This window comes from Schistocerca nitens, chromosome 7 (assembly GCF_023898315.1).
Source record: "Schistocerca nitens isolate TAMUIC-IGC-003100 chromosome 7, iqSchNite1.1, whole genome shotgun sequence".
In the NCBI taxonomy this organism is placed as follows: domain Eukaryota; kingdom Metazoa; phylum Arthropoda; class Insecta; order Orthoptera; family Acrididae; genus Schistocerca; species Schistocerca nitens.
In genome coordinates this window covers 233,991,857-234,019,706 of record NC_064620.1, presented here as the reverse complement: position 1 = coordinate 234,019,706, position 27,850 = coordinate 233,991,857, and positions in this window count along the sequence as shown.

Genomic DNA, 27,850 nt, shown 5'->3' with positions numbered 1-27,850 from the left:
TTTAAGCAGCGTATCTGTATATATGTATATGTACCCATGTAAGTTCACATTAGGTTATGTGCTACTCTATGTTGAAGGCGTCAACATCAGTTACTGTAAGCACCTGTTCTGTGGAATTTCAAGTAAAGCCAGTCGAAGTTGTGACTATAGTTTTTCCAGTCTGATGTCTATAATGCTAATAGTTTTATGCATTTAGAAATTTCCATTTAGGATTCTGAAAGATTTTCTTGTATATACAGCTAAGCTCTATTGACCATGCTCTATGAACAGCTTAATGTCCTGGAAAAAATCAAAAATTGCATTGTCTTCGCAGGTGGTGTGCTCGTAAAGACTTGTCAGTGACAGAGATTACTGACTGGGTGCATTAATGCACGTTTATACGTTCTTTTAGTGCCTATGGAGAGTGTGATTCTTAACCTTATGCATTTATGTTAAGCGTGATGTGCAATTTTTGTAAATTTTATCGTTTTCTGCTAAGATCAACACTGATCTCTAGTCAAACAAAATAATTTCGCTTCATTGCGCCAGTTGGTTATTCCTGAAAGTTTCCACTCCCAGTAACTAGCTTTCTGCTGTATAGTGACTTGACAGACAATACTAACAATAATGTCAGACGGTTAACGGATGATAGAGTTATCTATAATGAAGCAGTATAAGAAAAAGTTGCACAAATGTACAGATAATATTGAGATTTCTATTAGGTGAAAAGATTGGCAGGTAGCTTTCAGAATTGTAGAACTATGCACATATAAAAAGAAACGTAAAACATAGCATTCTGCGACTACAGTTTCAGGGAGTGGCAACTGGAACCATTAAACTCAATAAAATGCGTGACTGCAACAAATAGTGGAGGTATGGTATGGAACTAACCACATAGGCTGATTCATAGCTAAAGCATTGGTAGTGTGCTGGAGAAATGCACTAAGTCTACAAAGGAAGCTTACATATCCTGGCGTGGCATATTCTACAATATATGTCAAGTGTATGGACCCGCACTAATTAATGTATACAAAGTCGGACAGCGGCAATGGTGACAACTTTGTTTGACAAACGGAAGAGCGACATGCAAACGCTCAAAAAGCTGAACTGACATACACTTGCAGGTAGACGTCAGCTATCACATGAAAGCCTACACACCAAATTTTCAAGCATCAACGTGATGTGAAGAATCCACGAATGCACTACAACTCGGTGCTTCTTGCTCCCATGTGAATTTGAAGACAAGATTAACTAGCTACAGTGCGCAAAGAGGTTTTTAAACAGTTATTCTTCCAGCGCTCCATCTCGAATGGAACGCAAAGAAACCATAAAACGTGGTACTGTAGAAAGTACCGTCTGCCCTGCACTTGATAGTGGTTTTCATGGTGTGACTCGATGTTGTGTCCCTGCTGACGCTAGTCAGCTATTAACTGATGATGGGCTAATAGTCCAAGAGCCGGTTTGCAGTGCACAAATACATTCCCTAAGACAAAAAGTGAAGCACCTAGAAGAAGTAATCGGATGTCAACGTGACACTGTGCATGTATACACCATCGGCGGCTACATGAATGATTGGCATTGCAATTCAATGTGACACGTAGAATGGCCACCAGAGTGCACTAGTGTAGTTTAGTGTTTCTGGCAATCCTGATAGTGTATTTAAGGGCAGGAAAAGCATCAGATGTTGAGTGAGCACTATCAAAGACACAGAATGCACTGATATGAGACAGCGTTATCAGCACGCGACAGAGTTAGGAAGGTACCTCATTGCTTGTCTCCTCTTGGCCAGCTGGTCGAATCGTGCATTATCCAGGTTTGTGAGGCACTCACATATGGCAGTGGCCCGATGTTGGACTGTATGGGAAAGTAAGAGCAGGCATACTTGTCACCTAGATTCCACTCGAACACCACTGACCACCAAAAGAGAGGATCACCGTACTGTGCACGAAGCTCGTTGCAACACCTTCCACATCTGTGTCTGCCATCCGAGAGCGAGCAGTGGACTATCTTCAACTTTCTGCGTCATCATACAGTGCTGGTCAGAGACTGGTAGCGGCCACAGTGGAGAATCACCATCCAGTGCGTAGGCTACAGTTAACACCACAACCCTATTTGCTACATTTGGTGTGCCGCCGTGACCAGGAAGCATGGACTGCTTATGAATGACGTCACGCAAATGTAATCTGTTGTGGCGTAGTAAGACAACCACGCCACTTGGAAGTAGCCGAAAGGCACGCGTTAACTCACGCAGGATAGTAGATAGGTCTGTAACAGGATACGTAATGAATGTTATAAAGAAAAGTACGTAGCTCCTGGAATACTTAACTTTAATCCATCCTTGTGGTACATCGCTCTTGATGTTACAAGTGAGACTCTTTAGATACAAGCTATGTAATGCTAATGGCGCCTTGCTAGGTCGTAGCCATGGACTTAGCTGAAGGCTATTCTAACTATCTGCTCTGCAAATGAGCGAGGCTTCGTCAGTGTGCATCGCTAGCTACGTCGTCCGTACAACTGGGCGAGTGCAAGTCAGTCTCTCGAGACCTGCCGTGTGGTGGCGCTCGGTCTGCGATCACTGACAGTGGCGACACGCGGGTCCGACATGTACTAATGGACCGCGGCCGATTTAAAGCTACCACCTAGCAAGTGTGGTGTCTGGCGGTGACACCACATAAGCTATGAATTGCGTTTCTGCACTACCCTTGGCGACCATCAGCAGCGAGTATGATGGCGACCTGGGGATAGGTCCCTTTCTTACAGTGTTTTCGATAGGTACATCAAAGTTAATTGTGGTGTCATGGTATGGGGAGCCATCAGGTGTGACTTATTATCAAGAATGGCAGTGATTCAGGAAAGTCAAGTGCCACACTGGTACGTCACAGCTATCTTGCTACCTCATGTGTTTCCTCGCATGTGACAGTATCATGGTGCTATTAGTCAACAGTAAAATGCATGTCCACACATGGTATGTGTCTCTATAAATTATCTGCGTGATGTTGAGCTATCCTGTGGCCAGCAAGATCCGCAGAGTTCTACCCAGTAGAATATCCATTATGTAAGACCAGCTTGAACGTCAACTACCTATCAATGCTTGTACCTGGAATGTCAAGGATCAGTTGGAACAGTTGTGGACCAGCTTGCAGAAGAGGGTACAACGGTTTTATGACAAGATTTCCACCCTAATCAGTGCACACATCAGTGAAATAATCTCACATACTCTCTCAAGTGGAGAGAGTGGAGAGTTTGAAGTACCTATGAAGCATGATACAAGAAGATGGAAAAACGACAGAGAAATAAACGAGCGGGAGAGAAAAGCAGAAGCATTTCGGAAGAGTGTCAGAAGACTGATATGGACCAAGGATGTACCCCAAATCAGTAAAAAGGTTATATACCAGTCATGCTATGTCCCGGTACTGACATATACATCAGAAACCTGGGTCATAAAAGCAAGAGAGAAAAACAAAGTGCAAGCTAGTGAGATGATATTCTTGAGAAACAGTATTGGAGTGACAAAGATAGAAATCAAGGCTGAGATGGTATGGATACGTTAAGAGAATGGAGGAGAATCGGATACTCAGGAGGATACATGAGATGAAACTGGAAGGAAAGAGACCAAGAGGAAGACCGAGAGACAGATGGCTAAAAGGAGTTGAGGAATGCGTCCAGAAGAAAGGAGAAGACTGGATCAAGGTGAAGACGGAGAGGTGGTGGCAAGACGAAAGAAGATGGATAGGCCCATGTTCCATACAGACAAGTTCAGAGGCTGGAAACTGTCCAAGATGACGATGACGACGACTGTCTCAACCGGTGAAATTCCATGACAAGATCTCCTCCACTTCTGGGTGCTTCAGCATTATTGTCAGGAAGCGTATTAGTGGGCCAACAGCTTTGCCGTAGTGGTAACACCATTTCCCGTCAGATCACCGAAGTTGAGCGCTGTCGGACTTGGGTGGGTCACCGCCTGGGTCTGCCGAGTGCTGTTGGCAAGTGGGCTGCACTCACACATTGTGAGGCCAATTTAAGAGCTACTTGATTGAGAAGTAGCGTTACCAGTCACGAAAGCTGACATGGCTGGGAGAGCAGCGTGCTCAGCACATGCCCCTCGGTATCCGCACCCAGCGACGCATAAGGCCTGAGGATGACACGGTGGCTGGTCGGTACCATTGGACCTTCAAAGCCTTTTCGGACGGTGTTTACTTCTTTGGGCGTATCAGTGGAAACGAATGAAAAGTAATAATAAGTTCTTCGGCAAGGCCAGATTCAAGACCTCTTTGTCGCAGTGACTTTGGAAATTTGATTACCGGAACACAACAGACAACCATCACTGAGAATTGTAGCGGACGAGTGGAACCCGTCCCGTTTGCTTAGCGGTACGCGGTTCCTTTGAGCGTGAGCCGGTTCGCCGGCGCCTTGAACTGCCAACTCGGCAGTACCAGTAATCGCTGTTGGCACTCGCGGAGAATGACGTGTGGACGGGAAAAATCCGCGTGCGGAGGCGGACAGGGGCGTGTGCGTGCGCCTGCGTGCGCGCATATGCGTGCTTGGCTCCCCTCCCCTGCCGGCTTAATGCGCATTCCACGGGCGTCGCCTCACTAATTCCAGTTAGGCTGGTCACGGCTCTCCGCAGTTCTACCGAGGGGCGTCGGCCGGGCCGCGAATACATTAGCTCGGCCCCTAGCTCTACCCGCGCCCGTCCCGTAGCTGCTGGCGTCTGCGCCCGTCTTTTAGCTACGGCCAGCGTTGGCGGGTCGGTGGTTAGCACGCCAATTTCTCCTTTCCATGTCTTCCACTGGTGTCTTTTCAAAAAAAATGTCTTGTGAGTAAAAATTGTTGTCCTGCCCCACAGCTCGCCTCGGTAGTGTATACCACGCTAGTCTCTTCATCTCTGGCAAGCTACTGTAATCCATCTTCATCTACATCAGTACTCTGCAATCCACCTTACGACATGTGGGAGGGGAGATGTACTTTTGGTACCACTAAGTGAGCCCCCCTTCCCTGTTCCATTTGCGAATGCCGCATGGGAACATGGTAGTCGCTAAAGCTCCATATTACCTCTAATTTCTCAAATTTTCTTGTTTTAGTCATTTCGCGAGATGTATGTTGGAGAAACTGATGTTTAGTCTGAAGGTAACGGCTGTGTTGATGCAACTCTTGGCCCTAAGCGATCTCGCTGCTGCCGTTGTATTTCCATATTTTATCTACTTGACAAACATGTTACATTTTTACGTTTTAGTTTTTATTCTTGTGACATTTTCTACTTGAAGAGAGCACTTTTGCTCAGACGTTTTTCACCCATGGTGTGATTACATGTAATGCCGTGTAATTTTTTATTCTGATGAAGACTGCCCTAGTGCAGTCGAAACCATAGTCAGTTCCACAGTAATTTCGTGCAAGTGACGTGGCTATACATACATTGTGTAATTAACAAACTAATGTGTTTTCCTACTCTTATCGGAACATACTTTCTCGCAATTTCGATAGTTAACCTCTCCCTGATGCACAACGATCTCGTGACGAAACGTACCGCTCTTCGTTGGGTCTTGTCGGCCTTTTCCATTAATTCAGCATTGTAAGAGTCCAAGACTGGTGAGTAATACTCCAGAATCGGTCAAGCAAGTACCTACTCAGCCACTTCTTTCGTTGATGAGCTATGTTTCCTTAAGATTCGTCCTATGAATCTTAACCTAGCATTTGTTTTTTCTACTTTTTGTTTTACGTTACTTCTAGATATTTGTACGATAATGGATTTCTTTTCCTATATACGCGCTGTATGTTACATTTATTGACGTTCACTGTCAACTATCAATCACTGCACCATTCATCAATCCTCTGCAGGTTGTTCTGCAAACCGATACTGTCTACTGGCTTTGCTACCTTCTTATAAACAATCGCATCGTCTGTAAACAGACCCATGGAGCTTCCGACGCTATCCACCAGATCATTTACATATATTGTAAACAGTAATGGCTCTCTCACACTTTCTTAGAATACTCCTTAAGTTACCATTACACCTTAAAAACCAATAAAACAATCTCTATCACGTTATCAGATTTTCTGTTTGTTGGAAACCGATTTCGGCCCTCTCCTCAGACAATCTTCAGGCTTACACCGCCATTATGGCTGCTGGTGGCGGTGTAAGCCTGAAGATTTTGCAAGACAGGTGTGTGGAACATCGCCGACATACGAGGCTACAACAGCCGGAAAAATCGGCGGTAGCAGAACACTGCCTAAATGAGGGACACAAAATGAAATTTGAGGAAACTGTTGTGGTTGCCAACATTTCCGGTTTTTGGAACAGTGTGTATAAAGAGGCGATTGAAATTAGGTTGACTGATGATTTAATCAACAGAGACAATGGGTTTCCTCTTAGCAAAACGTGGAATCCTGTGTTATCTCGCATCAAAACTGTTCTTCGATGCGGCCTTGATTGCGATATATCGTTGCCAACAGTGTTTCACTAAGGGTGGCGCCACCTCCCTGTTCTGGAAGGCAGTAACTGTGATGGGCGGCGCATGCGCCGTGTACTGAACGGTGGCCTATATAGGACGTCGATTTGCAACCTGGCGTCAGTTCTCAGCGGGACTCATCAGCATAAGCAGCATTTTTCTGAAGATGGCGAACAGTTGGATCGCCGAAATATCGAGTCAAGTTGATTTTAGGATCCGGCAGCAAACCCGAAGAGACTTTCAAAATCTAATTAATAACCCATTGCTGAGATTAGACTGCCAAATCACTTCAAATTACCAGCGATGCGTTAAAGTATGGACTAAATGAAATAAAAACCAACGGCTGCGAATCTAATAAGTCCTTGTTGATTTCATTTCTACGCGGTAAAGGATTTGTGTGATGTTTTTTCTGTAAGGAATGTGGGAGCGGAAGAATCGCAGGGGTACAACTGCAAGTGAGTCGTAAAACTGTTACTCGCTGAAAGGCAGAGCTCATCTACACATTGACCGGCAGGCGCAGTCGAAGATGGTGTCCCACATTCTGATAGGAGCTTCGCAGAGGGCTGCAGGCAGAATTCGGCTGGCTGTAAACTTCCATTGTGAGAAGCAAAGTAAAGAATGCTTTCTAGAAAGATAGAAGTCTGCAAGGGGATGGGAAAAAACGGGGCAGTCATGGCGAGGAGAATCTGTTAACCCAAAGGAGGCCAGTAGTAACTTACGTTTTAATTTTGTAAGGGAGTCCTGGATCAGTTTAGCAAAATTGTTTTTGCAGTGGGAATGAAGACTCACGAGTGCGTACGTGCAGCCGCTATCATTGGCGGAAACATGAAATCACCTTTATAGTGAAAGAGAATTTCTGCTTTCTGTCCCTCCATGAGAAAGAAATGTGTATTGCTGGTTAATCACAGTTGATTCCTTGGGAGAATGGCGCTGTTGTTATTCTTACAGATTTTTCATTGGTGGGAGCTCGGTAGATCTACAGCAATTGGATACCGGACGTCTTGTATGGGCATAGCCATCAAGATTTTGAGAAGGAGAGCAGACAGACAATTGGTCTTGAATCATCAGACTGTGATATGTCTTCACCTTAGAACTGCAGAGAGGGAGGACTTCGTCATAGAGCTGATCACAGATGCCGAGGCTCAACCTTTTAATTCCTAGTTACCACTGCAGCCATCTGCTCTTGAGTCTTACAATAGTGGTAGGCATGAACGCATTTCTGTACGTCATGATAAGAGGACTGTGAAGTCGTTTGTTAGAATTAGGGTTTCACTTTTCTGAATTAATCCACGCAGTCAGCTAGTTGAACTCAACATCCATTTAGGCACGAGAACTGTTGCACATAAGCACTATTCTGTGACTTTTGTTTAATATGTTAAGTAATTCAGCGACCATTTTCGGTTCACGCAGACAAAGTGTATCGTTTCATTCCCACCTCCACCCACCTGTGCCAAGGTATTAACATTCATCTTTCATAATTCATTTGTGGCATTGTGCGTTTAATATTTGTATTACCTATTAAATTAATGCAACCAATTCCATGGAAGTAATAAACAGTATTTTATTTTGATCTTAATTTTTATTCCATAGTTTGGTGAAGCCCTTTCTCATTAAAAACATGTGAGTTATGCACCCATATACTGTATCATGTGTAATGCGGACACCCTTGTTTAAAATCAGATCAGTGGTTTTAGTTACAGGACTTTTTCTTAATATTTCACATGATCCTTTGAGAGGAAAACTGCTCACTGTATAGGTCACTGGGTTCAATTCTTGTTAATATCACAGGGGTATGCTAAATGCTAAACGTAGTCTCACAATAAGTATAACAGTAGAGAAGGAGACTGCTTTCGAGCCGTGCCCAATCAGCCGTCTCACTAGTGTGTCAGTTATGACGAGACGACTGTAAGGACAAGACAACACCCAATCCCCAGTGGAGGAAATCTCCAATCCCGCCGGGAATCGAAAGAGGGGTACTTAAAAATGGTCTTCTCCAAACATGTTTACACCGAGGTTGGGTTGAGGTACGTACTGTTGTGACGTCCTGGCGTCCGCACTGAGCCAAGAAACGGCGTAGAAACGGCGTGCAAAGGTGCAGTGCCTGCTTGACGACCACAGTACGTAATAAGGAGAGCTGCACACGTTGAGACTGCGAGACGTGCACTCTGTTTACGCTTCATCTGAAGTCAGTGATCGAAGAACTCAGCAAAAAGATCGCGAACGCTCATCTGCAAGAATACGTCCGCCTTATCGCATGTTTACTTCACTCTGTCTTGGAAATACTGACTACGCAACTGCACGCCGGCCCACGGACAGTGCGTACAGCTACCTTCGAGGAAGACGTGCTTTTACGCTTTGAGAAACAACCCGAAGCATGAATGTGAGCAGTTGCTGCTGAGTTCGTTGTTCATCGTAGTATAGAATGGAATGCGTTGTGTAAACAACTACTTTATCCTTTTCGCACTACCCGACTAACGCCCTGAGATCAGATTACTACATTCTCGACTTGGGTTTGTGGGCCAGTTTCGCAACATGCTAACGCAAACCCTCAGCTTCCTGAAGTTGATGCTACTACAGGCGAGGCTCAGTTTACTCGGAAAGGTACAGCTTCCCTGTATGGGCAGATGAAAAACCACGTACAACAGTTATGCGAGGTCGTCAGACAAAGTTTGGCAATAAACATGTGGCCCGGTATCGTGGGAGATGGCTAGCTTGGGCCCCACAGATTGTCTTCTTGACACCAGTGGTCAATATATGAAGTCTTCACGGGTTGTCAGCAGAGTAGCGTCATTGTGTCGTAGGTACGAGACGACGACGGTACTCGGCTGACTACCCGTGAAGACTTCATATATGAAATTCGCTGAGAAAGCCTGCATTCACACCAGTGGTCAATGTCTATGTACTATTCCTACGACACCACCAGGCGCAGTTATTGAAGGTACCACTATGAATCAGAGGAAGAATGTGGTTCTCGCTTGACGGGACCACGGCACAGTTTGAAGAATCTGTATATGCAGTATTAAACCGTACTTTCGGCAAGCAGCAGATCGGCTGGGAAGGACCTGCACATTGACCTGCAAGATCCCCAGACCTTACCCCATTATATTTCTTATACGAGGGGCATTTGAAAAGTCCGTGCAAAAATAAAAACTACTTAGTCCAACGCTGTTCTAATTTCTTGATCCCTTCTGAATAAAAGGAATTGTCCAAGTCTGCAAAAAGTTATTAGTTGTTGCAATCACCTCCTCGTTTGAATAAAATCTTTGTCCCGCCAGCCATTTCTTCAAATTGGAGAACAAATAATAGCCCGAGGGAGCCAAGTCTGGAGAACAGGGGGATGTGAAACGAGTTGGAATCCTATTTCCAGTAATTTTGCGACCACAATTGCTAAGGTGTGTGCTGGTGCATTGTATTCATGGAAAAGGACTTTTTTGTGCGGTACAATTGTCGGCGTTTTTCTTGTAGCTCGGTTTTTCAGCTGTCCAATAACTATGAATAATATGCAACTGTAATAGTTTTACCCTTTTCCAGATAGTCGATGAGGATTATCCCTTGCGAATCCCAAAAGACAGTCGCCATAACCTTTCAGGCCGAAGGAATGGTCTTCACCTTTTTTGGTGCAGATTCTTCCTCGGTAACCCACTGTTTAGAGTGTTGTTTGGTCTCAGGAGTACAGTAATGTATCCATGTTTCACCCACAGTGACGAAACGACGCTTAAAGTCCTACGGATTCTTCCTGAACAGTTGCAAACCATCCTTACAACAGTTCACACGATTCCGTTTTTTGGTCAAGCGTGAGCAATCGCAGAACGCATCTTGTGGATAGCTTTCTCATGTCCAAATGCTTATGCAAAATATTATGTACCCGTTCATTCGAGATGCCCACAGCACTAGCAATCTCACGCACCTTAACTCTTCTGTCATCCATCACCATATCATGGGTTTTATCAATGACTTCTGGAGTCGTAGCCTCCACAGGGCGTCCAGAACGTTCAGCATCACTTGTGCCCATATGGCCACTCCGAAAATTTTGAAATCACTTTCTTTCATAAAGTAATGTTTAATCACCACACGAAATTCTTTTTCGTCCATTTTATGACAATCACTCGACTTCCTTGATTCACACGAATGTCAAACAGAATGAAATAGACCAATATGGCTGAAATTTCGTGTGAGTTCTTTCCAAAGATGCTACTAACTAAACATGAACTTGATACGCACTGATGGTGCCATCTCTCGGACTCTGCACGGACTTTCAAACGGCCCTCGGCTCATGAAAGCTGTAGTTGAACGAATTATTGCGGCAGCCACACACTTACAAAACACGCCACTCGTGTTCCATGCTGCACTGCAAGCCCTTCAACGTCAGTGCTGAAGTTCAAGGTGCTCGTTGTGAACTTTTATTGTGACACTGACTAGCACAAGAAAAGACTGATATGCATTTAACATTGCTTTATTCTCAGTCACACACAATGTGACTCAAGATGTGTTGCTAACACCTCAATGGTTGATAAAATATATTTGTTGTTGTCTGCACCACAGTGTCAATCTTTTGGGACTCAGCAAGGGAAGGAGACTGGGAAGAAAGACTATTGTAGAGAGTCTGGCAGTATTACGTGTAATATGCAACCTGCTCGCACCAGGAGACAGAGGTATTAGAATCGTACATGCAGTATACAATATCTATCGTCAACCATAAGGATATGTTTCCATTACGGGAGCTTCCCCACTAACCTCCGTGTGGTACGCCTCAGGGACTCTCCAACATATTCAAGGGAGTCAACATCAAGGATGATTAAAACTCGAATTATTTCGAGTGAGTGGTTTGGCGATCAGCAAGTAGTTTTGCAAGCAAACTGAAACATGATCTTGCCACCAGTTCCACGGGTGTCGTTTCCTCAAAAAATGCCGGAACTTACTAAAGCATTACGGACTTTTGGAAACACTTTAGCCTGCTTTTTTATCAGAACACAGACTACCTGTGGGACAATAGTTCCGAGTGATGTCCGCTTAATCAATCTTTTGAAAGCCACAGTGTAAACAGACGATAATATGCAATATCGCCTGTGAACAAATTAGTGTTCCTGTAGAGGTCGTTACCATTTTTCCCTTACAATATAAAATCATAAATTTGTTGCTCATTACAATTTTACGTTGTTATACTTCCTTATCAGCTACTATGTTCGGTGTACAGACTGACAAAAATTTGTTGTAATCATCAGCTAATGTAATATGTAACTAATGTAATATGGTAATGGCTCCACGGTATGTACCTCAGATATCACTAAAGTAAATAAATCTAGAAATATTCAACAAGATAACCACAAGAATTTGCCCCTGTCAGTGAAAAGGTTAATGTTTTCCGTTCGCTATACTTAATCGGGCCCATGCGTGAAGCGAAGTCCCGTTATGGCATCGCGGCTTATGTCCCAGTGACTGTGTGCTGTGCAGCGTCACCCAGGGGAAACCCTAATGGCGGCCGCTGCGTCAGTCCTGACGATGGTAGCCGTGCCGCAGAAACACAGGTGGTCAATGCTGCCTTCTTATCATGCAGCTTAGAACATCCGCGTTCCGGCATTGGTAGCGGCGGTATCGGAACGAATGCAATGAGTACACAGTAATGGCATGCCAAGCTTATTCGATAACGCCATCGGGAATTCTCTAGGCAATGGAGCATTAAAGGCAACCTACACAGGCCCTGTCTAGACTTTTAAGTCATAGCTTTGGCTATATCAGTACAAATATAGAAATCATTTGTTGTTAATTGTTAACGGGTATCTGTTGCACATGTACCATGTTCATTGCCCAACGTCGTCAAAGATTTGTTGACAAAAAACATTGAAATCAGGTTGCTAGCAAGTGATGAGAGCTGCTTAGTACACCATTTTGAATACAAACGTGATCATTATACACGCAGCGAAAGAGGTTATGTTGATTATGAAACACTGTATTCTTTTAGTCTGTAGCCAGCCGCGGTGGCCGAGCGGTTCTAGGCGCTTCAGTCCGGAACCACGCTGCTGCTACGGTCGCAGGTTCGAATCCTGTCTCGGGCATGGATGTGTGTGATGTCCTTAGGTTATTTAGGTTTAAGTAGTTCTAAGTTCTAGGGGACTGATGACGTCTGATGTTAAGTTCCATAGTGCTCAGAGCCATTTGAACCATTTTTTAGTCTGTAAGAAAATTTTAGCAGTAGCTTGCTGCTTGTGCACATCTTCTATGATTACGTGATGTACTATGGCAAAAGGCTGTGGCGTATAAATGTCTATGCAGAAACGTACATATTGTCTTTACGCAAACATTAGAGAATATATGTAAGTTTTATACTGTAAGGGAAAAAAGGTAACGACCTCTATAGGAACACTACCTACATCACAGGCGATATTGGCATATTATCTTCTGTTTACACCGTGGATTTCAAAAGGTTAAGCGAACGTAGACTCTGCGCTATCGTTTGACAGACAGTCTGGTTCTGGTACAAAGGCAGGCTAAAATGTTTCCAAAAGTCTACGGTGCTTTAGTAAGTTGTGGCATTTTTTGAAGAAAAGACACCTGTGGTTCTGGTGGGAAACTCGCGTTTCAGTGTGTGAACATATCGGTAATACTTCCCGTTACAATTTTATTTCTGACTTTGATCGAAATGATTATAGACTGAAGTCGGGCTTGTAAGGATAGGAAGCCGACAAGGAATTAATATGACGTAACTGGTGGATACCTTTTAGAAATGAGCTAAAGAATTTTGGAATATCCAAAGTCGGATTTGAGAGCTATGCTACTCAAACTCGAGTTTGAAGGCTTAAACAAGGGACCAACAGGTAAGATAAATATTCGGAAAGGAACACTACTTTAGACTTTTTGCCACGAGTGTGATTTTTCATTTCCACGGTTAAATTCATGACGGATTGGCAGAGCGTATGATGTGCAACGCATGTATACTAAATTTCTTATTCACGGTCCAGTCATATTAAAGTCATCGTGCAATAACCACTCACAGAAGCCGGGTGGCGGCACTGGTAGTGGAGGGTATATAAACTGTGTCTGTAAACGCGGAAACCAGTATACTCGTTGTCGCCGGCCGCCGTGGTCTCGCGGTTCTAGGCGCGCAGTCCGGAACCGTGCGACTGCTACGGTCGCAGGTTCGAATCCTGCCTCGGGCATGGATGTGTGTGTTGTCCTTAGGTTAGTTAGGTTTAAGTAGTTCTAAGTTCTAGGGGACTGATGACCACAGCAGTTGAGTCCCATAGTGCTCAGAGCCATTTGAACCATTTTGCCATACTCGTTGTCGCGATGAGGAATTTTTTGGAAATTTTTGGCAAGATCCTATGGTACCAAACTGCTGAGGTCATCGGTCCCTAACTAACACTGGGGACGTCGGCAGTCACGCCCATGCCCGAGGGAGGACTTGAACCTCTGACGGTGGGGGGCGGGGGGGGGGGGGGGGGGAGGTAGGGGGGTAGGGGGGGTGGGCGCCGCGCGAACCGCCACAAGGCGCCTCGGACCACGCGGCTACTTCGCGCGGATTAATGAGGAAACGGTGAGATTTATCTGATGTCCAGAACGGCATGACCGTTGGCTTTCGGGTAAAGGTTGGAAGTATTTATGAAACGGCCAAGTTCGTAAATTGTTCGCGTACCGCCTTTGTTAAAATAAACCGTGCATGGCAAAATGTCGCTCACCAAAATCGGCGCCGAGGCAACTACGGTGCACGACAGGCCATAGATGACAGAGGTGAACGACGGCTGCCGGTATGGGTACTGGCGAATGGACGTGCAGCTTTTGAGCAACTGACCGCCCAGATGAAACAAAGGGCTGCCAACAGTGTCTCCTCAGCGACCGTTCCGCGAACATTTCTACGCCTGGGCCTCTGCAGAAGGCGCCTGTTTCGTGCAACCGTGCTGACTGCTGAGCAGTGGCGACGAAGACTGGAATTTGCACGCTGTTGGACGTCCACTGAATGGCGACAGGTGGTCTTTTCAGATGAATCTTTCAGAAGAATAAATTCCGAATGATTCGGATTTAGAGACATCTGAGGCGGAAACTGACCCAGAGGGTCCTTCTATGAATGTTCTCCATCAGGCAAGTCCGTCAATAACTAGTACTACTTTGCCAGGTCCTAAACTGCTTACTGAAAATGCAATTCATGACGATATTCATGACGACATGACTGCTGGAACTTATAGTTACCGCAAGCCGAGTATTACGGACTTATAATGAATGACATGTAAATAGCTGCCACCAACCTTCTCAGACCACCGGTGTTCTTAGAACTTTCGTTCATAGAACACATTGCATTGCTGAAGAAGGCAGATTTTACACTCACAAGGAAGTTTTGAAGCTAATGTGTAGTCTCCACAACAGATACACAAGGTGCTACGAATAAATTCTAAGGAAGACTTAAGGAATGAGGAAGACGCAGTAGAAATATTTTAAATCCATGGTTTCCTTGCCATGTGCAAGAACTCTGTGGCCAGAAGCAGGTGTGGACATGAAGCATGAAGCATGAAATTAAAACGATCTTTCGTACTCCACTGAAAACATCAACACTTCTGGATTACGTCAAGGGTGATTTGATGCCCCACATGGCTGGGGTTTACAAGATCCCTTGCGATTTTTCACACATCGGACTGACGACACGTAGAGTCCACGAAAAATCCACGGAACAGCGAAGATACATACTACAGTTGTTACAGCCCAATAAATCGGCTGCGGCAGAGAACTACATCTGCATCGACGCTGGCCACACCATACTGTATTAAAATGTGTATATTTTAGAGTCAGCTTCATAATTCTGGGAATCGGTGGTGAAAGAAGCAGGCAAATTTGTTTGGCGTAGGACTTAATCAACCGAAACTGGAGAACGTTACCCCTGCAGAGAGATAACAGATGTTGTTCATGCTGGACGGCACGAGACCCCATTTTTACCTCTCCTCTTTTTTTCCACCTGACTCGTTTAATGTGGAGCTCCTGTGCCAAATTCTTTGTTCCTTTCAAGTAGCATTTAGATTCAACGTCGTCAGTTATTTATGAGATACATTGCAATCTCTGTCTCCTACTGATATTACCCTCTACAGCTCCCTATAGTAACATGGAAGTCATTCGCTGATGTCTTAACACATGTCCTACAATCTTGTCCTGACTTCTTGTGAAAGTTTTCAGCATATTTCGACCCGCGCCGTTTCTTCAGGGAATCTCCTCATTTATTCTCTTATAAGCGCACCTAATTTTTTATCTTCCTGTTACAGCGCTACATCTCAATCGCTCCGATTCTCTTCTCTGGTGGTCCCTCGGCCCACGATACACTTGCATACAAAGCAGTGCTCCAGAAGGACATTCTTAGAAATTTGTTCTTCAAATTAAGGGCAATACTTGTGTCCAAGAATCGGCACGGTTTTAGAATGCAATGCTGGTGCGAAGCTCAGCTTGCCCTGTTCTCGCACGACATACTGCGAACTATGGATGAAGGGCAACAGGCAGAGTCCATATTTATAGATTTCCGAAAAGTGCCCCACTGCAGAACGTTAGGGAACGTACGACCATACGGAATAGGTTCACACATATGTGAGCAGCCCGAAAACTGCTTACGTAATACAGCCCAGTACCTTGTCGATGCTGTGGCGTTCGGGAAGGTGTCGGTTTTAAGTGACTGTAGAAGGACACAAGATCACTTAAATAAAATTTATAGTTGGTGTCATGAACGGCAGTTATGCAGATCAGAAGGAAAAACAAATCCGTAATGTTCGAATACAGCATTAGTAGCGTCCTGTTTGACAAACTCACGTCGTTTAAATATCTGGATGTGGGGTTGCAAAGCTGTACGAAATGAGACGAGCACGTGAGGACTGGGGTAGGAAAGAGAAATTATCAATTTCGGTTTACTGGGAGAATTTTGGGAAAGCAAAGCACACCGCCTGTAAGACGCTAGTGGGATCTGTTATTGTGTGCCGCTCGGGAGTGTTTGGGATCCGTACCAGGTCGGATTAAAGGAAGACGTCGAAGCAATTCAGAGGCAGTCAGCTAGATTTGTAATAGGTAGGTTTGAGCTACTCAGTTATTATGGATATGCTTCGAGAACACAAATGGGAATCCAGGGAGCGAAGCCGAAGTTCTTTTCGAGGAACACTGCTGAGATAATTAATAGAACCGGTATTTGAAGCTGACTGCAGAACGATTCTACCGGCGTGCACTTACGAGTATATTTCGCAAAGTATCACAAAAATTAGGGTCCATACGGAGACATATAAGCACTTGTTTTTCCCTCTCTCTGTCAACGATTGGAACAGTGGCACCTGGTACCCTGCGTAACGTAATTATCTTCTCTTCAATTGACACAGATGGGGAAAGTCCAGAAGGAGGACAACGATCCGGTCCCCAGAAGCGGTCAATGGTGGCTGACTGTATTAAACGCGGTGGGCGCCCCAGTGACGTCACGATGTCACGCAGGGGGAACCCCCATGTGGCCAACCACTTCCGCCGCCGGCCTCCTGGAACTACAGTACTCGCTGGAGGCTACGTGGATCGCTTACCAACCGTGCGCCCGTTACGCAGAACCGCAGGCTCCTATTGGACTGCAATCAAGGCCTGTCCTACCGTAACTCTGTCACAATGCCCGTATGAGACGTTCTATTCTTAATGTGTAGTACGTACCGTATTACATCAAGCACAAAATACTGTAGCCACCACTCCATTAACACTTGCTATAAGGCAAAGTACTGTTACATAGAGCAAGAGAGAGCTTGTTGCACGCTGTCAACGTTCCCACTTAATCTATACAAAGAAGAGAACCAATCAGTCTTTCGAAGCTAAGCTCGCTCTTTTCGTCCAAGTGATGCAGAACGCTGTAAGATATCAGTGATCAGTTTTGTTGTGGATTGGCAGGAGGGCCAACCCACTAATGTAAGAGGAAGCCGAAAGGCACGCGTTTTAGCTCACGCAGGCTGGCGTGAGGTCTGGAACAGGACAAGGAATTTAGACTTCAGAAAAAAGGTGGTAACTGGTGGAATACTTAACTTTAATCCATTACTGTTGAACGTAGCTCTTGTCTGTACATTATTTACAGTATCAATAGTAACTAATAATGGCGCCTTGCTAGGTCGTAGCAAATGACGTAGCTGAAGGCTATGCTAACTATCGTCTCGGCAAATGAGAGCGTATTGTGTCAGTGAACCATCGCTAGCAAAGTTGGTTGTACAACTGGGGCGAGTGCTAGGAAGTCTCTCTAGACCTGCCGTGTGGCGGCGCTCGGTCTGCAATCACTGATAGTGGCGACACGCGGGTCCGACGTATACTAACGGACCGCGGCCGATTTAAAGGTTACCACCTAGCAAGTGTGGTGTCTGGCGGTGACACCACAAGTTTCATGCTGTGTTCCTTGCCTTCAGGAAGGCAATGCTCTGTCGTTTAGTGAATGAAACACAAGGTCGCCGTGTATCGTGCCAGATTTGTGAATCGATATCGTTCTTAATGCAACAAAATCGACAGATATAAAGGTAATTTCAGGTGTAACCCAAGAAGCGTGTTAGGACCATTGTAGTGGAGAACGGCGAAAGAATCATTAGGCTGTTCACAGACCTTGCTGTTATCTATAACAGAGTAGCAATGCTAGAAGGCTGTAGGGAAGTGCGCGAAGACCTGCGGAGGGTTGATGAATGGTGAAGGGACTGCGAGTTGATCCTGAGAGTAAACGGATATACGTATTGCGTATAAATAGGCGGAGAGATTCACTACTGTTCGATTGCACTATTGTCGCCAAGTCAGTAGAAAAAGTAACTCCGTGAAGTACCTAGGAGTAACCTACGACCTAAAGTGAAATGACCACACAGAAAAAATCGTAAAAAAAAGCAGATACTAGGTTAAGATTTATAGGAGGAATCTTAGGGATATGTAATTCATCCATTTCAGAAACTGCTTACAAAACATTTGTTCGGCCGATTTATGAGTACTGTTCATCAGTTTTGGACTTTTACTAGATCTGATTGATGGAAGATATAGACAATATCCAAAGAATAGCGGCGCTCCTCGTCACGGGATCGTTTAGACCACGTTAGGGCATCCCGGAGGCGCTCAAGGAACTCCAGTGGTAGAGAGGCAATGTGCATCACGGAAAGGTTTACTGTTGAAATTCGGGAGAGTACTATCCAGGAAGAATCGGGTAACGTATTACTCCCACGTATCTGTCACAAAATGGCTAAAACGAGAAAATCAAAGAAATTAGAGGTAATACGGAGGTTCATCGATTAGATCGAGCATTCCACCGCTACCATGGGACCATGCAGAGGGGTGCGTTGGAGCTAGGATCCAACAAAGCTGAGTCCTATATTTCAACCTTTTCTAGGTAAAAACTGGAATTGGCACTGGCGGCTACTCACTATAATTCGCTTCATCAGGACTGAATCCACTACAGTATGCTGTGAAATTTGCTGACGCATTCAGAGGAAATTTTCAAAGGATTTTCTCAACCGTTACGACAGCGAAGACAGTTTCCCGACTCATGTAGAGCGGGAATATGGGTACCTGTGCTGAAAATAGGTAAGGAATTACTGTGTCAGCCGGCCGGTGTTGCCGAGCGGTTCTAGGCGCTGCAGTCTGGAACCGCGCGACCGCTACGGTCGCAAGTTCGAATCCTGCCTCGGGCATGGATGTGTGTGATGTCCTTAGGTTAGTTAGGTTTAAGTTGTTCTAAGTTCTAGGGGACTGATGACCTCAGAAGTTAAGTCCCATAGTGCTCAGAGCCATTTGAACAATTTGAATGTGTCAGTAGTCATAGAAGTGCGACCGTCATGAACTGTCCAGGAAGACCATGCTGTAAACGGTCAACACCGTCGTCTGGTCTAGACTATATAGACCAAGCTGCTCCTCAGACACTGTCAGTGTGGATGCAAGAGATATCGATACTCTGTCGGCTATATGATGCTACTAGAAGCGATTATCCAGCAGGCTTTCCCACGTAGACAGCATTTCATAGCGATATTTTTTAAATATATACGTCACTACACTGTGGCACAGTATTCTATGACAGCTCCACCTGTCGGCCATGTGGCTGTTTCATTCCGTCTTTCGTACACCGCGATAGCTGAGTGGTCGGTCAGAGGGTTAACTGCCCTCTGTAATAAAACAAGACGGAGTTAATGTATCAACCATTAAACTGAACAAGTGGGACGTCCACCCCGAACAAATACAACGATCAATAACGAACAAAATGCGATCCACCAGAAAGAAGTGGTCAGAGCGGCAGAATGGCATGCAAGAGGGCCGGGATCGATTCCCGGCTGGGTCGGAGAATTTCACACTCAGGCGTTGGCTGCTGTGTTGTCGCTTGCCATGTTGTCGTCCTCATCAATTCTTCCTCATCGATACGCAAGTCACCGACGTGCGTCAACTAAAAAGATGTTGAAACGCATCGGTCCATTGCAGGACTGACGTGTCTCATGTGCTACTCATAATTACTTTAAAAACTTTACGATCTGAACTTTATTCCCGTCAAGCAATAAAATAGTTAATGCTTGTAATTAATAACGCCAGTGACTGTGGTGAGCAAACTGCCTACGTCCATGTTAATTACTTCTGTTTCCTGGTCGCTATTTAGCATGTAGCTTTCTCTGCAGTTTAGCTGAGTGCGTGATGAGTTAGGCTGGACGCAGTTGGCCAGGCCGGTGACTAGGTGTTAGGGCTGATCGCTTGGGGGGGTTGCGGCCCATCCGTTCACAGGAAAAGGCGAGAGGCAGAGACAGCCCAGAGCAGGTATCAGTCAATAGCCCAGTCAAATTCAAATGGCTCTGTGCACTATGGGACTTAACATCTGTGGTCATCAGTCCCCTAGAACTTAGAACTACTTAAACCTAACTAACCTAAGGACATCACACAAATCCATGCCCGAGGCAGGATTCGAACCTGCGACCGTAGCAGTCGCGCGGTTCCGGACTGAGCGCCTAGAACCGCTAGACCACCGCGGCCGGCATAGCCCAGTCACTGTAAGTATTGGCGTCTGTGAGATGCGTCCCAGCAGTTTTTCACATACTGTGCCTCTGGCCAAAACAAATTTCAAAGGAACCTTGTCTTGTGCCTAAAAGTCGCCTTCCAGGTACGCTATGTGAGTGCTAGATAAAGATCTCGGTGTTCCGTGAGAAGCGATCGGGTCACACACTAAACAGGATTCCTTTTCTCTTTGTCAACTGATGGGCCGACTTGTTGTCACCTCTTTATACAGGATGAATAACATCTAGCCTAAAAAGAAGTAAGAGAGCTCCTCACTGGTTAATCTAAAAAAAATTGTGAGTCTGAGAAATCAGGACGCTAACTTCCGAGAAATACGGACGTGAAAGCGAGGTTATTGGCTGAAATAACATACTTCGCTGTGGATTGGGAGAGTAACTCAGAATTGTTTAAGAACTGCGTGCTTGGTTATGTAACTACTGGTTAACGTTGTAAAACTTTTACAGGGAGTGGGGGACAGTTGTTTCATTAACAAAAATGTCATTGACCTGCATTTCGCAGGATCTTTCAGAGATGTGTGGACTTGGAGAATGCAGGGAATGAACACTTCATCGGTAGACAAGAAATTTCAGCTCGGCAGACCGAGGAGGAAACTTCAAGTTGTGAGACGGTGGAGGACAGTTCAGGACGAGATACAGAGGAGAGCATAGGGTCTAGAGACTTCGTCTGGGGATCTAATAGGGTGCTGATGTGTCGCAATCTGAGGCATATCACAGCGCCTGCTGCAGTCCACGGATCTCAGTGATGGGTATGATAAGAGATCGCATCTTGGGCGAGCAGGGTATGAGAGTTATTGCGCACCTACAGTGGCGCTGCTAGGATTAGTCACTTTTCACGAACCCAGTACTTTCTCGATAATGATGATGATATTTGGTTTGTGGAGTGCTTAACCGCGCGGTTATCAGCGCAAGTACAAATTCCCAGTCTTTACACAGTTCAGTCTTGCCACTTTCCCGAATGGTGAAATGATGAGGACAACGCAAACACCCAGTCCCCGGGCAGAGAAAATTCCCGACCCGGACGGAAATCGAACATGGGACTGCACGATCCAGAGGGAACAACGTTAACCACTAGACCACGGGCTCCTTTGTCGAGTGGTTCATTCATGACTCAGTCAGGAAGGTTAGTTGCATGTGCAGTTCTCCATTTTTGTGGCGGATGTAGGAATCACAGTTCGACCATCGCGGATTTACCTCCCAAGAATACACGCGTCGGCTAAAATTTTATCCTATTCACCTAATTCATCCAATCTTTGCCAATATTCCATCGTTAGATTAGAACTATCCCATTTCAGCATGTTTTAATTTTGTAATTCTCTGTATTACTCCTGATCGAACAAACCCTGTAATAATTTGTTGTTCATGTATGCAAGCAGGGAACTTGTAACAAACAGGGATTAATGTGGACCACTTTTTCATTTATTAGTTACATGAACACCCCATTTGTAGCTGTTTTTACGGATGGGTCGAAACTAGGGAATTCTGTTGGTTGCTCAGTTGTTTTTCCATATCGTGTCCTCAAGGTCCGACTGCCTCAGACTTTTATTGTCTTTGATGCAGAATTGTTTGCGATCTTGCGGGCACTGGAGCACATGAGACATTCTTCCTCTCCTAAATTTCTTGTCTGTTCCGATTCACTCAGTGCCCTTCACTCATTGCAACGTTTGTATCCGGCAGACAAAATTGTCCAGACCATCCAGGATGCCCTCCTCCGACTACAGCGACTGGGGAAGGTTGTAGCTTTCTGCTGGGTTCCGGGGCATGTTGGCATTGCTGGGAATGAAAGGGCAGATCTCGCAGCCAAGGAGGCGTGTCTCGCCCCACAAGTATCTCAGTGTGCTATCCCATTGCACGCACTCACCTCGCTGTTGAGCTCACGGGTCATGCGTCGGTGGGAGGATGAGTGGCTGGAAGTGACTGACAATAAGCTCCGTATAGTCAAGCCCACAACGCGTGTGTGGTGTACTTCCTTTCAGCCCCATCGACGGGACGAGGTTCTCCTCACTCGGCTTCGAATAGGCCACAGCCCTATGACGCACGGCTTCCTGCTCCGGCGAGAGGACCCTCCAATTTGTGGTGCTTACGGCGTCCAGGTCACTTTGCGCCACTTTTTATTGGATTGCGTTTTATTTTCTGACCAGCGGGTCGCAGCTGACTTGCCAGCGGACCTGCCATCTCTTTTAGGCAACACTCGGACGATTGTGGTTAAAGTTTTAAAGTTCTGTGCCCTGTCAAATGTTTTTACAAAGATTTTAGGGAGAGGATTTTAATTTGCTCACTGTGTGACAAGCTCGCCCATATTTTATGTAAGTGGCCAGCCAATAACAATTTCCTGTGACATTCTTGTTGCTATGTTTCCCCTTTCCTTAGGTTTTACTTTCTTACGTAGCATTTTTCCTTCTTTTCCTGCTTTCTTTGAGTGTGTGCTTTAGTTTTCTTAGGTCTGTCCACATTCGTTCCTTTTAATGTGTGTCAGGGCGCTGATGACCTCGATGTTGAGCGCCCATAAGCCCTAACACACCACCACCTGTTGTCTTTTGTGGAATTCATGCTTGCTAGGGCCGTTCTGACCTATTAGCTATCGGTTACGTGGCACCTTTTTCATTACAATCACATGGATTCCTGAGAAGCGATCTGACTATCGGCCTGTCCACCTCGATGAGGGCCATTCTCACATCCTCAGGGGTAAGTCGATGGCTGAGGTGTACACTCACACTGTGCATTACTCTCTATTTGCGGACGAATTTGCAGTTTCTTGTTTCTCAACCAACACTGTAGCAGCAACTTATCAGCTGCAACATGGTTCCAAATTTTCTACAGATAAGTCTTCGTGTGTTTATTTCAACCGTACTTGGCAGTTTTTTGTTTCTCAACCAACGCTAGAAGAGTAACTTGTCATTTGTATCACACAGCTCCAAATTTTCTACAGTGCATTTATTTCAACCGTTTTTGACATTTTCTTAGTTTACCTGGCTTGCAAATCTTGAAAATAATTCCTTACATACTGATGTCAACAAATATCTCCACAAAACTACGCGTCCACTTTTATAGCGTCTAGTATTTGGTGTATTGATGAGAGGCAAAAAGCGCAGAAACCGTAACATTGCGTTACGTATCAGCAGTGGCGTTTTCCATGTTTTCCAAGAATAAGAATTAAAGTCCAGTCAATATGTCAACCAGCAATATCGGATTATATCCAAGGATACATATACAGAATTAAAAATCAAAATAGAAAACCCACATCGCTCTACCCTGTCGAGCGTTGTACCGCGGTGTTAATCAGTTATTTCCTACAGACTATAGATGAGGCATTACTGACACTAGAAAATTACTGCTTGATATTACAGATTAATGAGAGAAACTTATAAAAAAAAAAGACAAAGTAGCTTCGTGAATGTTGAAAACGGAGATTGTGCAGACGTTCGTGGGCCCTCGGTACGGATGCTATTACTCGCTACATCGTAAATCACGACACGTCGCTATCGGCACGTGACGATCGTTAACTGCCGTTGGAACTCAAGGACAATGTTGCAGCGACGCTACAACGTCTCGTCCTTCATGTCTGTAATTGCAGCACATAGCTCCTCGTCGCCTCTGCTAGGACACCATGCCGTTCTCGCCGACCGTGATATTTTTCTTGCCATCGTGTGAACATTTCTTAAACAGTCCAAACTCACATAGACTATGAAGGAATATTACGTAATTAACGTTGACTGCACTGTTGACCTGAATATACACTACTGGCCATTAAAATTGCTAAACCACGAAGATGACGTGCTACAGACGCGAAATTTAACCGACAGGAAGAAGATGCTGTGACATGCAAATGAATAGCATTTCACAGCATTCGCACAAGGTTGACACCGGTGGCGACGCCTACAACGTGCTGACATGAGGAAAGTTCCAACCGATTTCTCATACACAAACAGCAGTTGACCGGCGTTGCCTGTTGAAACGTTGTTGTGATGCCTCGTGTAAGGAGGAGAAATACGTACCATCACGTATCCGACTTTGATAAAGGTCGTATTGCGGTTTATCGTATCGCGAAATTGCTGCTCGCGTTGGTCGAGATCCAATGACTGTTAGCAGAATATGGAATCGGTGGGTTCAGGCATCATATCCGCATGGCTGTAACGGATCGTGCAGCCACGTCTCGATCCCTGAGTCAACAGATGGGAACGTTTGCAAGACAACAATCATCTGCACGAACAGTTCGACGACGTTTGCAGCAGCATGGACTATCAGCTCGGAGACCATGGTTGCGGTTACCATTGACGCTGCATCACAAACAGGAGCGCCTGCGATGGTGTACTCAACGACGAATCTGGGTGCACGAATGGCAAAACGTAATTTTTTCGGATGCATCCAGGTTCTGTTACCAGCATCATGATGGTCGCATCCGTGTTTGGCGACATCACGGTGAACGCCATACTGGCGTATCACCCGACATGATGGTATGGGGTCCCATTGGTTACACGTCTCGGTCACCTCTTGTTCGCATTGACGGTACTTTGAACAGTGGACGTTACATTTCCGATGTGTTACCACCCGTGGCTCTACCCTTCATTCGATCCCTGCGAAACCCTACACTTCAGCAGGATAATGCACGACCGCATGTTGCAGGTCCTGTAACGGGCTTTCTGGATACAAAAAATGTTCGACTGTTGCCCTGGCCGGCACAGTCTCCAGATCTCTCACCAATTTAAAACGTCTGGTTAATGGTGGCTGAGCAACTGGCTCGTCACAATACGCCAGTCACTACTCTTGATGAACTGTGTTATCGTGTTGAAGCTGCATGGGCAGCTGTACCTGCACACGCCATCCAAGCTGTGTTTGACTCAATCCCCAGGCGTTTCAAGGCAGTTATTAAGGCCAGAGGTGGTTGTTCTGGGCACTGATTTCTCAGCATCTATGAACCGAAATTCCGTGAAAATGTAATCACATGTCAGTTGTAGTATAATGTATTTGTCCAATGAATACCCATTTATCATCTGCATTTCTTCTTGGTGTAGGGATTTTAATGGCCGGTAGTGTACTACTTGAAATTCTGAAGTAACAGCGGTAAAATACAGAGAGCAGAAAGTTATCTACAACCTGTACAGAATGCAGATGGCAGTTGAAGAATTCGAAGGCAATGTTTAAGGAAAGCGGTAGTTGAGAATGGAGCGACACAGGGTGATTGCCTGTCCACGTTGTTATCGAATCTGCTCATCGAGCGAGCAGGAAAGGAAACCAAGGAAATATATTCACAAGGTATAGCAAGTCGTGCATTATACGAGGGCTATTCGGAAAGTAAGGTACGATGAGGTGTGAAATGGAAACCACAGTTAAAATCCGATGAAGCTTTGAACAAATGTATTGGGCAGTGCCTCTACCATGCCCGTCGATCGCTTTAGGTCGCTCTTTTCAGTTCTGAGCGCAAAGTGAGCACGTAAAGATGCCTGGGACAATGGTGTCACCCGCCAACTATGAGAGTCTACTGAGAGATTTCACCTGATGTCCTGTAGCCCATATAACACAGCTGTCATGCGCTTCCTTCTTCATGACAATTGTCGGCAGCACACCGCAGCGGCAACGAAGACACTTCTGCAGAGTTTTAAATGGGACGTCTTTGATCACCCACCGTGCACCCCCCCCCCCCCCCCCAAACTTACCTCCCTCAGGCGTTCATCTCTGCTCACATGAACTGTTGGCTATGCAGACAACGTTCTGGCACAGACAAGAGCTGTAGACCAGCGTAGAGAATTGGCAGAAAGCACAGGCGGCGTCCTTCTACAACGAGGCTACTGAAAAGTTGATAAAACGGTACGACTGTAAAGTTCTTTGTTCAAATATGTGTGAAATCTTATGGGACTTAACTGCTAACGTCATCAGTCCCTAAGCTTACACACTACTTAACCTAAATTATCCTAAGGACAAACACACACTCCCATGCCCGAGGGAGGACTCGAACCTCCACCGGGACCAGCCGCACAGTCCATGACTGCAGCGCCTTAGACCGCTCGACTAATCCCGCGTGGCTGTAACGTTCTTTTAAAAAAATGTGACGTAATTCCTTACAAAATTTTTGTAACGTTCTTTATAAAAAAATTTTGGTGTCTCTGTTTGCTAATGAATATGCAATGCGTAATATTTGTCTCACGCAAATTTACTGTGTGATGTGTTGTTGAGCAAAAGACTTAATTATAAAACCAATATGCAATTTTCATAATGACATAAATCCCTCTGTAATTTACCCAGTCTCGTGAGCACCGAGTTCTATGGCCCTGTGCAATAAACTGATAACATTCCCTATGCAAATAAAGAATCAAATAAATTTTCCTTAGCTCCAGAATCGCAACGGATGTTATTTTGGTATTCTATACTCTCCACAGTACGCATACAAAATATTCAGTCTTTGCACAGCGAATTGCAATGCCGGCCGTAAAACACATTCATAAAAAATAATATCAGTAGATGATTGATAAATGAATAATCTTGCAAATGTCCAGTGAAAATACTAAATATTGGATCAGCGCTGTACAATTCTGTCTGCATTGAAGCTGTTACAACATTAACACTTTTCTGATTCTGGCACATTGAACACGACACGGAAGAGGATGAGGTACTGATGAGGCAATATGCTAAGATCGAATTCTTCAGTCAGGAAATTGTATTCATAATAAGGTTTCACCTTCACAAAATTTGATGTGGAATTACATTACATTAACTTCATTGGGGGAAGTGGCAACAAAACGACTATTCACGTTGGTGTGTAGAATATATGAGTCTGGCGACATACCATCTGACTTCGGAAAAACATCATCCACACAATTCCGAAGACGGCAAGAGCTGACAAGTGCGAGAATTATCGCACAATCAGCTTAACAGCTCATGCATCGAAGCTGCTTACAAGAGTAATATACAGAAGAATTGAAAAGAAAATTGAGAATGCGCTAGGTGACGATCAGTTTGGCTTTAGGAAAAGTAAAGGGACGAGAGAGGCAATTCTCACGTCACGGCTAATAATGGAAGCAAGGCTAAAGAAAAATCAAGACACTTTCATAGGATTTGTCAACCTGGAAAAAGCGTTCGACAATATAAAATGGTGCAAGCTGTTCGAGATTCTGAAAAAAGTAGGGGTAAGCTATAGGGAGAGACGGGTCATATACAATATGTACAACAACCAAGAGGGAATAATAAGAGTGGACGATCAAGAACGAAGTGCTCGTATTAAGAAGGGTGTAAGACAAGGCTGTAGCCTTTCGCCCCTACTCTTCAATCTGTATATCGAGGAAGCAATGATGGAAATAAAAGGAAGGTTCAGGAGTGGAATTAAAATACAAGGTGAAAGGATATCAATGATACGGTTCGCTGATGATATTGCTATCCTGAGTGAAAGTGAAGAAGAATTAAATGATCTGCTGAACGGAATGAACAGTCTAATGAGTACACAGTATG